General features: G+C 42.9%; 1 pseudogene; it reads right to left on the reverse strand.

Moving 5' to 3' along the window:
- Positions 1-11,088, reverse strand: part of LOC121159017 — a 32,770-nt pseudogene extending 21,682 nt beyond the window's left edge.
- Between the last annotated feature and the right edge of the window lie 3,105 nt (positions 11,089-14,193).

Genomic DNA, 14,193 nt, shown 5'->3' on the forward strand with positions numbered 1-14,193 from the left:
CTTTCTTGAAACAGTATCAATACTTTCAATTGTTAGCAGTGATTAATGCAAATATTTACTACTTATTTAAAAAAATAATGTTACTACAGGCAAGAACTTAATTATTTCAAAGAATATTGTTCAAAAAAATTGCAACATGTCATAGGACAACATACTGTCACTGAAATCAATGCTACAGAAAAATATTGGGGTGTTATTAAGAACTGTCCAGATATACTACACAGAATTTCCTATAAGGACTTCCTTTAGAACAACTCTTCTTATATACTGAAAATTCTATAGAACATAGACATCTTTCAATCAGAGTAATTTTGTCCATATCAGTATAGGAAAAATGGACATAGCACATATTTATCATACACTGCTTTCTAGTAACTGTTCTAAATGACAACTTCTAGTGTCAAAGCCTCCAATAGCATCTGACTATGCCATTTTATTTGCTTTAGCCCATGGGACAATCATAAATGTAACCACATAAATTGTATGTTCCTGCACTTTACATAGTTACATTTCGGAGAAGCCTGAGACTTGCCTGTCATAGGTGCAGACCCTGGGCACGAGCCAAGCAAACCAGTAGATGTGGAGGATGGTGATGCAGGGGACTCAGCAGCCGACTGGGACTGAACTGAGCCTCAAATGCCTGTTTTATGTCTCCTGGCTATTTAACACTTCCAATGCAGTGTCCTGCTGATGACCCTGGGACACAGTGACTATGGATAAGCACTTGGGTTCCTAGAATCCCATGGGAGACTTAGGTGGATCCCTCCTGGTTGGAATTAGCATGGCATATCCCTGATATTAGGGAGTAAAACAACAGGCTGACAAAACCTCTCTTCTCCGGAATCTCCAGCTTTCAAGTAAATATTTTATGTGTAAAAATGATTATAAATATACTCTATGTAAAATTACATATTTTACATTAGTTTGAGTAATATCAAACGTGGATATACCTAGATGAATAAGGAAGAATTACATTTCAAAATCAATCAACAGATCTGGGACATTTCCATGAATGTTTTCACAGGTATTCGGAATCCCAGATGCTAGGGAACTGTATCATAAAATAACAATAAAAGTAAAAAACAAAAAATAAATACATAACAGGTGTTTGGACACCCTATTGTGTTTTATCAACAATTAGATAATGCAGTAGTAATATGATTTATATATTTTGTAAGTAATGGAAAATGCACTCATACTAACATCTATAACATTTTTGATTGTCAAAAATGGAGAACTGACATTAAGTGAGATAAACTGCATTATATGCCACACAACGCAGACAAAGTGTTGGAAAAGGAAAAGAACAGTCATATTCAAGAAAGTACCCTAAAACAGTGGGGTCTTCTCCTAAATTGGCTTTATTCCTTGAAATGGATCTCAAAAGCAAAAGTGGTCTCCAAACACCTGCGGTAACATGAGAAATAATACTCCAAATGTCATGATAACTGATATTTAAGTAACAAGTCTGATATTTGTGACTCCACATTGAGTTAGACTCCATCTTCAGTCAGGTTACACTCCCATACCCTGAGACTACAGCCATGCTAGGAGAATAATGAGAAAAATCACATCCTGCTTGGCACAATGTTTGAACCTATTGGTAAAGTTGCTCAATCAAGCCTAAGGGAACCAAATGAGTTCCATGTGTCCAGCCACAAAAGGTTACTAAGCTAATCATTTCCATCCCTTAGGTAGTTCCAGACTTAGCCCAGCCTGAACTAAGCCCTGAACCTTATGAGTTTTGCTTTTACAAAACCCAGTGTTCTGTACTTTAGGGTCAAGAATTCTTTTTCAGACCAATGCATTGGCTCAATAGGATAATCCTCCAGCTGCAGTGTCAGCATCCCATGTGGGTGCTGGTTCTAGTCTCAGCTGCTCCACTTTCTTCTTTCTTTTTCTTTATTTTTGACAATCATTACATAGTTAATTAGAACACAAAGGTTCAACGGCTACAGGAAAGTGGGTAATACAATTATTCCCACTTTTTTTTCCCCCAGCTGTTCCACTTTCAATTCAATTTCCTGCTTATGGACTGAGAAAGCAGCAGAGGATGGTTCAAGTCCTTAGGCCCTTGCACCCAACTAGGACACCTGGAGGAAGCTTCCAGCTCATAATGGGCTAAGTTTCTGCAAATTTAGTCATTTGGAGAATGATCCAGAGATGAAAAATCTCTCTTCTCTATGTAAATCTTTTAAATAAAAATAAATATATATCATTTTTAAAAAGGAGTTCTGGTAGAACCTGCTCTTGACCACCTACTAATAAAGGACTTTCAAGGGCTGGCACAGTGGTGTAGCAAGCTAGTTCTGCAAATGAGAAACTGGCATTCCCTATGAACTCTGGCTCAACACCTAGTTACTCCTCTCTGCTCCAACTCCCTGCTAATGACCTGGGAAAGCAGCAAAGACGACCAAAGGCCTTGGGCCCCTGTATCCATGTGGAAGAGCCAAAAGAAACTCTTGGCTCCTGGCTTTAAATGGCACAGCCCTGGACTTTGTGACCATTTGGGGAGTAACCCAGGAGATAGAAGATCTCTATCTCTCCCTCTCTTTTTCTAACTCTTAAAAAGTAGAAATAAATAAATCTTAAAAAAAAAAACCTTTGAAATATCAGTGTGTGGTGCTCATCCATTTTGGCTCACTCAATCACAACTTATCAGTCCACATTTATTCAGAGTCTCTCTTAAAAAGCAGTTTTGGGGGCTTGGCACAGCAGCCTAGTGGTTAAATCCTCACCTTGCAACCACCGGATTCCCATTTGGGTGCCAGTGGGCATCCTAGCTGCTCCACTACCCATCTAGCTCCCTGCTTGTGGTCTGGGAGAGCAGTAGAGGACCTTGGGTCCTTTGGCTCCTGGCTTTGGATCAGTCCAGTTCTGGCCATTGAGGCCAGTTGGGGAGTGAACCAGCAAATGGAGAATTTCCTTCTCTTCATAAATATGGCTTTCCAATAAAAATAAACACATCTTCAAACACACACATACACACACACACTTCACTCTTCCTGTACAAAACTCCTGGCAACAACTGCTGACCTACCAGAATGGACTATTTGGATACATGGGGCATTAACATTATCTCCAAATACAAAATGTGGTAGACAAAACCAGAATGATTCTTTTCTGGAATTATTGACAGCAAAATAAAGTAATGGAAATGTGCTTGGGAATGATGCAGATTCTCAAATATGAAAGCTTATCCCTCCACTAAGGGATACATCATCAACAACTTTGAGTTAGAACTTTTCTAGGTCCTCAACTGAATCACACATTCTTACAAAACCTTTATGATCACCCAGCCACTGGAAACCTACAGATAATGTGATGTAGCATCACTCAAATCTGATCAGTCTGAACAGAAAAAAATAGTAATTGTTTGGGCAATGCGAAGGTAGGGTCCTCACCACTTAGGTCCCCTTGCCTCTACTGTGCAGTACTAGAGATGTGGGGCCGTGAAGCAATTCTTCAGGTGAATCCCACTTAGTGAAGCATTCTCCTTTTGGCATAAGCAATTGAGTTAAAAAGGAAAACAAGCTCTGTGCTGCTGCTGTGGACTAGCAGATAAAGCTCTGCCTGTGATGCCAGCATCCACTATCAGACATCTGGACTCCTTAGCTGTTCAAGTGCTAATCCAGCTCCCTGGTAAGGCACCTTGGAAAGCAGCAGAGGTCAGTCCAAGTATTTGTACCCTGTACCCAAGTGGGAGATGCAGAAGAAGCTGCTGGCCTGGCCTGGTCCAGCTCTGGCCATTACTGCCATTTGGGGACTAAACCAGTGGATATAAGATCACTCTCTCTCTCTCCTTCCTTCCTTTTCTTTCTTTCCTTCCTTCCTTCCAAGATTCATTTTATTGTTATTAGAAAGTTGGTTATACAGAGAGGAGAGACAGAGAGAAACATCTTCCATTTGATGATTTACTCCCCACGCAGTTACAACGGCCAGAGCTGTGCCGATCTGAAGCCAGGAGCCAGGAGCTTCTTCCAGGTCTCCCACACAGGTTAAGGGTCCCAAGGCTTTGGGCCATCCTCAACTGCTTTCTCAGTCCACAAGCAGGGAAGTGGATGGGAAGTGGGGCCACTGGGATTATAATCTGCGCCCGTGAGATACCGGCACGTGCAAGGCGAGGACTTTAGCTGCTAGGCTACCACGCTGGGCCCTATTCCCATCTTTCTAAAGACTTTCAAATATGTAAATATTAAAAAGAAGAAACAGGATCTTCAACCATATGCTAACTCCTATCATAAACCCACTGCTTTTGAAAATGAGGCTTTGTATAAACCTTATAAACTTAAAGAAGATAACTTTGCAGGTACACCACACAGGAATGTAGCAAAAGCTTCATTTTCTGAGAACACCACAAAATGCCACAATAACAGATGTCCCACAGTAACAGAGCTTGCACACAATTCAGGAATTCTGCTGAAAAAAAAAAAAAAAAAAAGAAGCATTTTAACTACACTTTCCCGCCTTCATTTCAGGGACGAACTAAAGCCTGTACATCAGCATCAAGATCCTTCAGTGGCTGAACTTGATCCAAACTCAAACTGCACACTTTCTCTCATCTACTCTGAACATTCCGCTTCTTACACTACAATCTCAGAATGATCCTATTTATGATTCAGAATCCAGTTCTGAATATCTACAGAATGCCACAACTGCCTTCTAATAGAGCAATTACCACTGACAAAGCACAGCCCGTAGGGCCCATTTCTTGTTTCCAGAACAGAAGATCCAGTGCCAGTGTGGCCTCCCTCACAAACTAAGGCCCTGTGTGTGGTTCATACCTCAATCTCAGTATTCACCCACTTGAGAATTACAGATGTTTGTGTCCCCTATATGTGGAAAATATATACACCACATCAAAGGGCTCTCCACAACACACAGGACCCATATTTCCCCTCTGGAAAGAGCCTTCAGGGATATAGTATTTATTTAGTCCATACAGCAGTATCAGAAAAGCCAAGGAGCGTGAACTTCCTGGGGCGACAGGGCAGGAGTATGAAGAATGGTACATGCTTAGAAGGAACCTGAAAAAGCCCTTGCAATTTTTGCGCTGTGGTGGTGTCACGACAGAGGCACTCTGTTCGTCCCAAGCCTCCGCACTCCTCAATCTGCAAACAATAAGAGAGCAATCTGTATTTCCTGGGTAATAAGCCTGTTGTCTGCAGGCCCAATATCATGCACCAGAAATCATCTTCAAACATGTGCTACCCAGTGGAATGCTGATGATTCATTCCTGGACTAACAGACTCCATTAGAAAGAAATGCTCCAGGAATGGAGAAAGGAAAATGTAGGTGCAATGCTTCATGATAAACTGCAACTAACCTTTTCATTTTCAGTTTTCATAATTATATGGCAGTTATACAACCCACATTTACTTCTCACAATCTTATAGATGCTTCAATAAAGCATGAAGAAAGGAAAAATGATTGCTATTTTACTTTAGAATACTAAAATAAACTAATTTTCCTTTGGCAACTTCTATCTAATCCTTTAAATTAATGCTTGCCCTCATCTACTAAAATAATGGTGACTCATTCATGGATTACATTCCAGAATTGAGAAAAATCATGTGCTACATAATTGGAATTAAATAGTGGGTCTTAAGGTAATACAATTAAAATTCTTTGTGAAATACAAAAATTCCAATCTCTGTTAACTACTTGACTAGGAAATTATGAGTTCCATCTATCCATTCATCTGTCTGTCCATATTATCACCTAGGAAAGCTTCAGTTATTTTTCTTATGCCTGGACCTTACTATCTATTTCCTGATATCTGGTACAAACTAGGAAAAATAGTTTCACTTAGAATTTCATAGAATGCCCATTGCTATGCTACTCCTCTTCAAATGTGGAAGGATCAGGTTTGATGTGTGCTTCAGTAAGGGAAGGATGTGGGTAGCAACTCTTACTTGAGCGACTGTTCCTGGTTCAGTCTACATCTTATTTCTGGCCTGTTCAAATTCCTGAGCCTTCTATAATCCCAGTTTGACCTTCAGTAACTGGTCTTCAATGCTAAAACATTAATCTTCAGTTTCCAACCCCAGAAACCTTCACCTCTGATCACAGAATTGTACCTGGGGCCCTGTGCTTAGCTTAGTAGCTAAATCCTTGCCTTGCATGTGCCGGGATCAAATATGGACACCAGTTCATGACCCAGCTGCTCCACTTCCCATCCAGCTTGTGGACTGGGAAAGCAGTTGAAGATGGCCCAAAGCCTTGGGACCCTGTATCCACTTGGGAGACCTGGAAGAAGCTCCTGGCTCTTGGCAGATCAGCTCAGGTCCAGCCACTGCAGCCACTTGGGGAGTGAACCAGCAGGTGGAAGATCTTTCTCTCCATCTCTTCTCTCTATAAATCTGTTTTTTCAATAACAACAACAACAACAACAATAATAATAATAAATAATCTTTTTTAAAAGTAGCATTTATACCCTGAAAAAAAAAGGGTCTCAATGTTATGTTCTTTGGAACAAAACAAGCTTGTGAGGATAAAATAAGGGACAGTAGTTCTTCATGCGCCTTCCAAGTAGTTCCTCCAGGTCAGCACACACCTCTGCCAACAAGAGCTATCCCTACTGGGACTGGGGATATGGATTCCATGAGGAAATCTGTGAAAAGAAAAAGTGCAAAGACCAGCCTGAAAAATAACTGGCTAAACAAGTCAGTTTTTTTTTTCTCTTGGGCATGTCTTCATGGGTCTTCAGGTATATCTCTGCCCTCACCCTGTCTTTTAATTCCCAGGATTTCTGTTTCATTTTGACCCATCCTTCTCCATCTGTTTATACTTGTCCTCACCCTATCCTGTCATCTTTGCTCTAAGTTTTTCTTAATCTAGCCAAAGGATTATTCACTTTGTTTCTCTTTTTTAAAAAATCAATGTTTCCATTATCTTTGGTATTGCTTAATGTGGTTTTTATTCTTTTTTTTTAAACAGTATTTCTTTTACTTCTCGTGGATTTGACATCTTATTTTCTGCATCTTGGACATGAGTACTTAGGTTAATTAGTACTTTTTGTTTGTTTAGAAGTTAGCCACCTAAAGTCATAACATTTGACTTCTATATTTCTCCAATGATGGGTTCTTTCTCATTGGCTACCAGAATTGTAGATATAATTAAGAGTGTACTTTGGTTGCCATAGCATACAGAATTTGTGTCTTCAATCACAACAGTTCATATCTTATGGTGTTTGTGATCGAAGGTTTAAGACATGATGATAACAGGTTTGCTTTCCACTGAGGGCTCTCTCCCTAGCCAACTCATAGCCTCCATCCTTCTGTACCCTCACATGGTGTTTATTCTATGTGTGCGCTTTTATAAAAGATCCTAAATCAGTTTGAGATAGGTCTTCACTGTTTGTTGTTAATTACATTCTTAAAAGGTAATTAACCCTCAAACTAGGGTTTCATTAGTGGTTCACACTTGATAATACAAAATTTAGGGAGATACATTTCTGTTCATAGCTGTTAGAAGGGACCCAGTGGTCTGCCCTAGAGATCTCCATCTCTAAAGGAGATTTTCTGTTTGAAATGAGTGTTAGATTTTTCAGTTTCATTTTCAATATTGTGTCTGTCAGCATTGGTTAATGCATGGACATGCAAATACCTACAACATCTGTATACACACATGTATATACATTATAATGAAAATACTTGATGATAGTATGCAGGTAAACAATATAATAATCCACAAATATAATGTGAGGTAGAGAAAAAAGAAAAAAAAGTGTATGCATGCTGTTATTTACAGTTTCTAAAATAAAACCTCTGAAATGTGAGAAATAGTGCAAAACTGATATGTTAACACGCTACAGAGAAGTCAACATGAGGGACAATTTCCTATGTCCTTGCACACATTAAAGGAGTTCACCAGGAACTCAGGAGGTGAACCTAGCCACAGAACTGCCCATCCTGCTGATTTGTTCAATTCAACCATGAACAGAGGCAGAGAGACAGAGCCCAAGTAGTCGGTTGCAAGCACAGGGTGAATTTCATGACCCAGATCCCCACCAGTGACACGTCAGGCTCCACTGAGTGTGCTGCAGTAAAGCCTGTTGAGGGTATGGAGGGACAACAGAGAGCTGCATATGCACTAAACCAAGACAGAACTCACTTCTGGCTCAACGCACTGCACTGGTCCCAGCAGGAAACAGTATTGATTTAGCATCCTATAGATTCCATCCAAACTAGGTCCAAGAGGCCTAATGTCTAGCAGATTTTGGCAAAAAGAGAGGAAAAAAAAAAAACTATGCAACAGGCACCACTGACAATCCTGTGATCTAAGACAACTGCTGTCTCCCTAATCCTGACTACTGCTGGAACCAGGAGCAAGAGAAAGACTGAGCAGGCAATGGTGCAGCCACAACACTAGCTCACAGGGTGCAGGGAGTGGTGAGCCCTGAGCTGGGACTATGGAGATCATGGTGGACATCCAACACAAGAGTCTGGACTAAAATGTGACCCGCTGTGCTGCCACATCAACTGAAATTTTAAAAAATCAAAAACATGAAGCATCAAACAGAACCAGGACTTGATCATCTGCAGGGACAGAGGTAGATGAGGTCAAGACCTGAACCGACAAAGGTTTTTTTTTTTTTCCAACTGAGTATTAAGTTTATGGTGTCCACAGCCTTATCGAATGTTGGCTGAAAATAGAAATGTGAATAACTTTCTTTTCTTTCTGAGATCATTGAATCAACTCAGGTTCCATGCAAAAGATCAAAACATACGAATATCTAAATCATGGCACATAATTCCTACATAATATTAACGGCAAATAACGATAAATAAATGCAGCAAGTTTGTGCATAAGGGCTTGACAGAGACTGAGCTCTGGGAAACAGCCTGCTTTCGGTTTCCAAGGGGGTCCACACTCAGCTTACCCAGGTCCCCAGGCCTTGAGCTCACTCTTATTGAGGATAGTGGGCAAGCGAGGGAGAATCACTCCAGTGACTGAGGAAATCCTAAGTAGCCAGAAAAAATTAATTCTGAGGACTTCACATCTTTCAGTTTCTAGTCCCCACAGCCTGGAATGTCTCCTCCAGCCTCTCAGTTCTCTTCCGCAACCACTCAGACCAGTTAAAGGCTGTGACGGATGGGATTTGTTATCACTTCTAAGATCACATGTGTTATGTTTGCTTGATTCCAGCTTAGCACCATTGACTAACTACAAAACAATCTAATTCTTTCATCATCTAGAGTTAGTAAAGGCCTCACATTCAAAGCTCACACTATTTACACAGCTACAGGCTAATATTAGTAAGTAGCAGCTGCTAGCTCTTTCTGTTTTTCTGGGTTTGTTTGTTTTGTCCCCTGTAAAAATTATCTAGGGACCCAATACAGAGCTACGTACTTAGCCTAAGCTAACCTATTGCCTGGTAGGGGAATGGTACATAGAATCAGAGCTACTATTTTGTCTCAGTATATCCCAGTGGTCAAGATCCCTGGGACAGAAATTGAGCACACACACACACCTTTTTTTTTTTTTTAATCAAACCAGTCATAAATATATTCACAAGTTTATACACCCTCTGTGTAACCAAAATTTGACCTTCACAAATATTCTTTGTTGCTACAAACTATCCTTTGATGAATCAACTTGTAGATGCAAAATGAAACTGCTGTGTACCTGGGCCTTTGCAAAGGCAGAGAGAACGCGAGTGAGTCAATCATTTCTGTATTGCCCCTTTAGTCGCTGCTTCTAATTAGCTGTAACTAACATGTCACCACGGGAGCACAACAGATGCCCTCCAGTTTTAGGGCATCCTCTGCCACTCTGAATGGCACTCCCATTCTATTGATACCTTTTGGGGGAATGGGCCAGAGGCTAAATTGGCAATCTCTGCTTGTCACTCAAAAGGAGTTTTGAAACCCAGGAAGATAAAGAGAAGGGAGTATTGAGGACTAGGAAACCTTTTCAAGGGGGATCACAAAAATGACATTTTGATAAAATGTTTGCACTTAAGTTAGATAAAAGGAGATGTACTAAGACTTTTTAAGTTTCTTTGCTGTGCAGAAGTGACCACATACTTCCTCATCCATTGTCTCACTTCCTCCAAGCTTGCAGCAACCCAGCCTGGGACTAGGCTGAAGCCAGGAAGCTCGAAGTCAATCGGGGTTTCCTTACTCAAACCCAAGCCATGTTCTGCTGCTGTTAGCTGGTGCATTAGCTGCACACTGCATGTCAACAGAGCTGAAACCTGGGCTTTCCAATAGAGACACACGAGTCCCGAATGTCATCTTAACCACCGCTCCACACGCACAGGACAATGGTTCCCCCACCCCCCATGGTGTGTCAAGCGGGCATTCACAGCTTTTCTCTCATGCGTATGATTCACAGGAAGAAAACGGTCCTTTAAACAGACATTGAATATTTTGTGGGGGGAAAAAAAAGACAAATTACTGAGATAGAATGAATTGTACCACGGGGCCAACAGCGGATAATGTTGTGACTTTCAGGGTGAAAGTCAGCGCTTGGCCATGTGGGACATTAAGGGATCTGACATTCAATCCCAATTATGAGAACTTAAGCAATGGGAACAGGTTACTCATGTAAGACCTAATTATGACAAATCAGTCCAGGTAACTGGGGGTTTAACTGTTATCCTTCGGGTTCTGTTATATAAGCCACTTTAGTCCCGCCCGCACTCCCTTTTTGGCCACAAGGTCGCCGTGCCAACCAGAAGGACACCAGCAGATGCAGCCCTTCAGCCTCGGAGCAAAACTGTGAGATAAACCACACCGTCCGTGTTGGTCTGCTATCAGCAACAAGGAAACTGCCACAGACGCTCGGGAGGAGCTCTGCTGAGCAGTGATCTGAGGGCTTGCGGCCCGTTTCTCAGCTCCGGAAAACCAGGCCCAACACGGAATTCGAGCTCTCCCAGAGGACGACAATTTGGAAAAACGTGAGGCCTAAAGTCAGCGCGGCAGAGCGCACAAAGGTGCCGGCTGCCGCCCACCTCACAGCCCGGGCCTGCCGGCCTCCGGCACTCACCGCCTTTCCGCGCCTCCGGGGCCGGCGTCCTTCCGCGGACTCCCCGTGCTGAGGGCGCGCGGGCCAGCAGCGGCCGGGAGCGGCCGGGAATCGCCGGGAGCCGCCGGGAGCCGCCGGGAGCCGCCGGGAGCCGCCGGGAATCGCCGGGAATCGCCGGGAGCCGCCGGGAGCCGCCGGGAGCCGCCGGGAATCGCCGGGAGCCGCCGGGAGCCGCCGGGAGCCGCCGGGAGCCGCTGGGAATCGCCGGGAGCCGCCGGGAATCGCCGGGAGCCGCCGGGAATCGCCGGGAATCGCCGGGAGCCGCCGGGAATCGCCGGAGCCACCGGGAGCCGCCGGGAGCCGCCGGGAGCCGCCGGGAATCGCCGGGAATCGCCGGGAGCCGCCGGGAGCCGCCGGGAGCCGCCGGGAATCGCCGGGAATCGCCGGGAATCGCCAGGAGCCGCCGAGCGGAACCGAGGAGGTGACTATGGCGGCGGCCGTGGCAGAAAACAAGATCCTGCATTGTTCTGCAGTTCCCGGGCGCGCCTGATTGGCCCTCCTGCTCAGAGTGTGGGGGCGCACGGCGACCGAGGACACGCAGCCAATCAGGATCCTACTGAGTGTGGGGGCGCACGGCGTCAGAGGACACGCAGCCAATCAGGGCTCTGGCGGGCAGGGGGAGTGAGGAGCGCGGCTTCGCCCCAGGACCGGCCGCCTCACGTCTTGCAGCTGGAGCCTGTCACCAGCAGGGGCCGCTGTCACCTCTCTTGCTCGTGGTCCTGTTAATCTTGAAACTCAAAAAGTGTGATAATCTTCACGAGTTACAATTTACTGAATGTTCACTGGATTCTGAGAATTTTCCTTGTATGGATTTTTCCATTGGGCCTTTGCATAAGATATAGAATTGAAAATATTTGAAAATATGGTATAAATTTATCCTTTAATATCATTTCCCATTTATGGTCTGTATTTTGTAGTTTAATGCTGTTCCATATTTGTTTCTTGTTGGTACATATTAGCTTGATTGTGTATGTTAATTTTCTATGCAGAAATCTTGCTAAATTCTTTTGTCAGTTTGCTTGATTTTCCCTGATCTCTATAAAGCATAGGGGCATTAGCATAGATGGACAGTTCTGTTGCTTAAAACTTACTCACTATGATACCACAGGCAGTGAAGAGTGGGGAGCCAGGAGCTGGGGCTACAGAGACCAAGGTGGAAATCTAACATAAGAACCCAGACCTGGAACTTGCTGGAGGTTGTGGCACTAGTGACTGTAAGCAAAGAGCCATGTGCCAACTGCAATAAATAAAATTGAACTGTAGACCTGTGGATGACACAGCTTAGAAACCTGCCCCAAGGAGAAGAATCTGAAAACTAGAAGTACAATGACCAAGAGCAAAAGAAGAGACAAAGGCACAATGAATATTACTGAAAACACCCTTGCAAAGGAGCAAAAGCCTTTGCCAACCTTAGAGTTAATAGAGGAATGCATCGAGAAAACAGGGGGTAGGGAATTAAAAACATTTCTTATAAAGCTTCTTATCAACAATGAGAAGCATGTAGTACAACAGGTCAAGGAATTTAAGGAGCTGGGCCCTGTACTTGCTGGTGCATACAAGACTCTGGCCTGGGAATGCCTCAGATGAAGTTTCTTTGGGGATCCCCAATTGAAATTCCGGATTCAGAACCCTAACCATGAAAGGACAGAAGATGGAACAAGTTAATCAACCACCTCAGCTATAGGTTGGCAACAAAATACCGGGCAAATAGAGATGCTATGATGGACAATGTCAATCAGTGGATTTTTCAACAACATCATTGTGTTTGGAGAGGTGAGATTGGCAGCTATTCATAACTGGTGAACTATCGAAACCACTTGAGCAAGTATCTCGGAGCATGCCCCACATGCGGGACTTGGGGTGGGTGGGAAACCGGGTGGGGCTTCTCCCTCAATATCCCCCTCTACCTCAGATACATAAAGGGAACATTATGGAAATAATAATCTTACCCACTTTCCTGTAGCCCTTGAACCTTTTTACCCAAATTAACTATGTAAAGATTGTCAATTTTTTTTAATGTATTTAATAAGGGCCCGGTGCGGTAGCCTAGCTGAAGTCCTCGTCTTGAACATGACAGGATCTCATATGGCCCTGGTTCTAATCCTGGCAGCTTCACTTCCCATCCAGCTGCCTGCTCGGGGCCTGGGAAAGCAGTCAAGGACTTCTCAAAGCCCTGGGACCCTGTTACCCATGTGGGAGACACAGAAGAGGCTCCAGGCTCCCGGTTTCAGATCAGCTCAGCTTTGGTCATTGCAGCCACTTGGGGAGTGAACCAATGGACAGCAGATCTTCCTCTCTGTCTCTCTTCTCTCTATATATGTGACTTTGCAATAAAAATAAATATATCTTTTAAAATGTATTTAATAAAATAATAAGGGAAAATTTCCCTAATCTAGAGAAGGAATTGGCAAGCAACATCCAGGAGGGGCACAAAACTCCCAACATGCTTGACCAAAGCAATCTTCACCAAGACACCTGATAATTAAGCTCTCTTCAGTTGAACATAAGGAAAAGATCCTTAAATGTGCATGTGAAAAAAAATCAATTGACATATAGAAGAATGCCAATTAAATTCATAGCTGACCTCTCACAGGAAACTCTACAGACCGGAAAAGAATGGAGTGACATATCCCAGATTCTAAAAGCAAAAAATTGTCAGCCCAGGATAACGTACCCAGCAAAGCTTTCTTTTGTCTTTGAAAATGAAATAAAATTCTTCTACAATAAAGAAAAGCTCAAACTTGTCGCTTCCAGGCTGCCCTACAAATGATACTTACAGATGTTTTCTTGACAGAGAAGAGGAATAGCACCCACCAAAACCAAAGGCAAATGGGAAGAACATCCCAGTAAAATGACAACCCATTGCTGAAGTGACAGGACCAAATTACTACCTATTCATATTAACCCTGAATGTAAATGGGTTAAACTAATCAATGAAAGATCATAGATTAGTAGACTGAAACAAAAAACAAAACCCATCTATTTGTTGCCTATAGAAGACACATCTCACCAAAAAAGATCAGTGGAAATTATATCTCATGGATTTTGATGTTTTTTTAGTTCCGTATCTTCAAAACACTTTCTTATTAAGTTCTTCAGTGACTCATAGATCATACAAAAGCATCATTTTCTTCAAGAAGATTCTTGATTTTCTTTTTT

The sequence above is a fragment of the Ochotona curzoniae genome, unplaced genomic scaffold (genome assembly GCF_017591425.1).
Source record: "Ochotona curzoniae isolate NIBS_2020 unplaced genomic scaffold, NIBS_Ocur_1.0 contig_4064, whole genome shotgun sequence".
In the NCBI taxonomy this organism is placed as follows: domain Eukaryota; kingdom Metazoa; phylum Chordata; class Mammalia; order Lagomorpha; family Ochotonidae; genus Ochotona; species Ochotona curzoniae.